A 4,798-nucleotide genomic window follows, 5' to 3' on the forward strand; every position below is an offset into this window, starting at 1 on the left:
AAACAATTATATACCAACATTGGCCAAATTAACCTATACATGACATTATAACCGGAATTAATTTACTGAAAGGACCAAAAAGGACCGATGGATAGTGTGAAATAACTCTGACCAACTTCCAACCCGTACGAGCTTCCAAATTACTATAAAGCATGAAAAATAACACAGAGTAAGCATTTAAGCTTAGTAAGTTCGTATAACACAGGATTTAACTTACCATATATCCATAAAATAGGTAAGTAAACAAAGCATATCTCAACCAATTTGGCTAAAAGCCTAAACACATGATCACTAACATATTAGCCATGAAAATCACATATAAGATCCAACATACATGGTTGAATTCATCAAATAATCATATTTCATTTATTTCATGTAAATACCAGTAATAATTCATATTGAACTCATATAATCTCGTAATAGAACTGTGCTCGTTGAACCATTTAGAATATCATTGGATACGCGGGTAGTACACACGAAGTGTACTTAACTGTAATGTAACAGCCAAATTTTTCAGTGGTGTCGGAAACAGTGATTCGAGATCACTAAATCCGACGAGTAAGTTTAGAAATTTTAACAAATAATAATTATAGGCCAAGCGCCAACTTAAAAGAATTATTTTTAATTAGTGAATTTTGCGATTTTAAAAGAATTAATCAGGTAAATTTGGTTGAAAACGAGGTATCGAGACCTCAGATTTATAAACCGAGCCATAAATATTTTTATAAATATTTATGGAGTGTTATTAAGTTAGTATTAAAGTTTCGTTAGAAAATTTTAACGTTTGGTTAGTCAATTAATTAAAAAGGACTAAATTGAAAATAGTGCGAAATTTATTAAATTGTGATTAAATAGTTTAAGTGATTAAAAAGGAGGGATTTAAAAGGCAATTGGACCCAAATTGTATGGGCTGGACGGTTGGGCAAGAAAATCAGAAAAAAAACAAGGAGAAACAAGGGCAAAATGGGAAATTTTGCAAATTAAACATATAAAACAAAACAAATTTGAAAAATCTAGAGATATCATCATTTTTCTTCAGCAAAAACGCCATGGAAGGTCTGAAAGCTGCTGGTTTTTCATACTTTGACATATGTGAGTTCAATTCTTACCCTTTTCTTTGAGATTTTTATGTTTTTGTGACTTTTACAATTAGGTCCAAGTGTTTAAATCATTAGTTTTTGATTTTATGAACAAAATTAAAAGCTATCATTGATAAGTGTTAGCTGTTTATGATGAAATAAAATGAATTTGAAGCTTTGATTTTGTTGTTTGATGATTTTATCAAGTAATTTCAATAGAAATTGATTTTAGGACCTAATTGTGAAAAAGTTGTGAATTAAGGTTTAGTGTTAAAATTCTGATTTTCAAAGATTGTGTAATAGTTTAGAATGATGGAATAAAATGTTAATTGAGAAAAATTAGCTTAATAGATGGGCTAATTGAGCAAGGACTGAATTGTATGACCTTTGAAATTTAGAGGAAAAATGGTAATAAACATCTTGAACTAAAACAATATTGGACAGCAGAAGTAGACTAACTTTGAAAAATCACCATAAATTGTATAAATCGAATTAGAAGATGAATAAAATATGAAATTAAATCTTATTGAGTCTAGTTTTTCATAGAAGAAACGATGTAAGCAATGGATTTGTAAATTATGAGATATAATGAATTTTGTGAGACAATGTTAGAATGAATTTGGGTTCCCCTGTTTTGACTTTGGAAAATCACCAAAAATTGGAGAAAATTAGTTATAGTCTCAAATTTATATGTTTAGAATACTTAATGAGTCTATTTTCAATATAAATTAATGGGAACATTATCTAAATTTTGTACTGTGATATAATTAATTTTTAGTGAAGAGAGGTCAGAACTGTTGGATAGTGAAACAGGGTAAACTTAAATGAATAAACTGTACTAATTGGCTAAACCAAAAATTCTTAAAATTTTATGGTGGAATTATATGTGAGTCTAGTTTTAGGGAAAATTTACGGATCTTAATTTTGAGCTCTTTAGCTCGAATTATAAATAATTGAGTGACTATGACTCGTGTGAACAGATTGATGTGAGCATTAATAAGTAAAATTGTGAAATCGTACTTACAAGAATATTATATACATTAAGGATGTGGAATGGAGAGGAGGAGGAGGAAAAATATATATGAATATACAGTTAGCATGGCTAATTTGCATGTTTTAAGCTCATGGACTAAATTGAATAAAAGTAAAACTTTAGGGAGTAATTTTGCAAAAATATCAAAAATGACTAAATTGAAGGGAATAAATTGTTTTATTATCTAAATTAATAAATTGAATGAAATTATCAATTTAAAATTGGGTAAAATTTGGGAAAATGGTAAATTACCAATATGCCCCTAAATCTTGGTATTTCTGCAATTTAGTCATGTAGGTTCGGATACCCTGAATGAGCATGTAAATATGAAAATTTAAGTATTGTATCGTATTTTATATAATATTCTAAATTGAATATATGAAAAGAATGTTACATGAAACATGAAAATGAATACTAAATAATATAAATTAATTGAAATTATTCTGAAAATTTCGGTAATGCCTTGTATCCTATCCCGGTCTCAAGTACGGGTATGGGGTATTACATGTAACCTGTCAATTCATGTTCATATATGCTCATACAAGCTGTAAACGGGAAGCTCATGCAAGCTGAATAACGGAAAGCTCATACGAGCTGAGTATTGAGAAGCTCATAAGAGCTTAAATCGGTGACCCTAAATGACATGACATTTGTATCCTACGAATTCCTAAGGTTCAAACGGGGCTCGATAATTATCGAATATACAACCGGTATTTATTCATGGAAATTATACAATTCACAAACAAATAATTCAATTTAAAACATATAAATGTACAATTTAATTACACGAACTTACCTCGACAAGTGTACGTAGATAAGAAGACAGCTAATCATATATTTTCTCTTTGCCTCAATCTAACTCTGCACGAGGTCCGATAGGATCTATATGAATGAATTTAACTCATTTCACTATAATTCTCATTCAATTTAATCCAAAATGGAATTTTGGAAAAATTACCATTTTGCCCTACACTTTTAATTCCTTTGGAATTTAGTCCTTAGGCTCGAAAAATAAAATTCATATAATTTAATCCTTAATCAAGCCTAGCCGATTTTATACATATTAATAACAGCCCATATATTTCACAAAATTCATAAAATTTACCATAAATTTATCATCTTTTCAATTTAATCCCTAATTGATAATTTCATCAAAATTCTCTTTACAAAAGTTATTATTTATCTAACAACAGCCATTCATTTTCTATAATCAAACTTCAAAATTCAAGCATATTTGTCAATGGCAAAACCCTAATACTTTAATAGTTTTGCAAATTAATCCCCGATGTAACAACCCAATTTTTAGTGGTGTCGAAAACAGTGGTTCGAGACCACTAAATCCCACGAGTGAGTTCAAAAATTTTATTATTTTTTATTTATGAGTCAAGTGTGATTTTAGAAAGATTTTTAAATTCGTGATTTGTGTTTTAGAAGGATTTACTAGGTAAAGTGGTTTCAAAAACGAGGTATCGAGACCTCGATTTTATAAACTGAGCCGTAAATATTTTTATTAATACTTATGAAGTGTTATTAAGGTAGTATTAAATTTTCGTTAGGAAATTTTAACGTTTTGATAGTTAATTAAATAAAAAAGACTAAATTGAAAAAGGTGCAAAACTTGCTAATTAAAGAAATAGTGATTAAATGGAATAAATATTAAATGAGGGAGGACTTGAAGGGTAAAACCTAAAATGAGAAGGCTGGACGGCATGAGTGCAGAAAATAAACAATGAAATAGTGTGAACTAAGGGCAAAATGGTAAATTAGTTGAAATTAAAAAAAATAAAACAATGACTAAATTGAATTTCTAGACATTTCTTCATCAATCTTTAGCCAAAAACAACTAGAGAAGAGCTCTTAAAGCCGATTTTTCATATTTTTACTTCATGTGAGTTCAATTCTTGCTCTTTTCTTGAAATTTTTGTGTTTTTAAGACTTTCACAATTAGGTCCAACTATATATGTCATTAGTTTTTGATTTTATGAGAGATTTTGAAAGTTACCATTGATGAATGCTGGATTTTTGTGATGAATTAACATGGATTTAGAGCTTTAATTTTGTTATATGATAAATTTATCAAGTGATTTTGATAGATATTGATTTTAGAACCAAATTGTGAAAAGATTAAATATTAGAGTTTGGTATTGAAATCCATGTTAATTCATCACAAACAGCTAGCACTCATCAATGGTAACTTTTAAAATCACTTATAAAATCAAAAACTAATGACATATATAGTTGGACTTAATTGTAAAAGTATTAAAAACACAAAAAATTAAAAAAAAAGAGCAAGAATTGAACTCAGAAGTAAAAATATGAAAAACCAGCTTTAAGACCTCTCCTATGACTGTTTTTGGCTGACGAATGATGAAGAAATGTCTAGAAATTCAATTTAGTCATTGTTTTATTTTTTTAATTTCAACTAATTCACCATTTTACCCTTAGCTAACACTATTTCATTGTTTATTTTCTATACTCATGCCGTCCCGCCTTCTCATTTTACGGTTATTTACCCTTCAAGTCCTCCCTCATTTAACATTTATTCTATTTAATCACTTTCTTTAATTTGCAAGTTTTGCACCTTTTTTAATTTAGTTCTTTTTATTTAATTAACTATTAAAACGTTAAAATTTCCTAATGAAACTTTAATACTACCTTAATAACTCTAAAAATTTACAGCTCGGTT

Source organism: Gossypium hirsutum, chromosome A10, assembly GCF_007990345.1.
Source record: "Gossypium hirsutum isolate 1008001.06 chromosome A10, Gossypium_hirsutum_v2.1, whole genome shotgun sequence".
Lineage (NCBI taxonomy): Eukaryota > Viridiplantae > Streptophyta > Magnoliopsida > Malvales > Malvaceae > Gossypium > Gossypium hirsutum.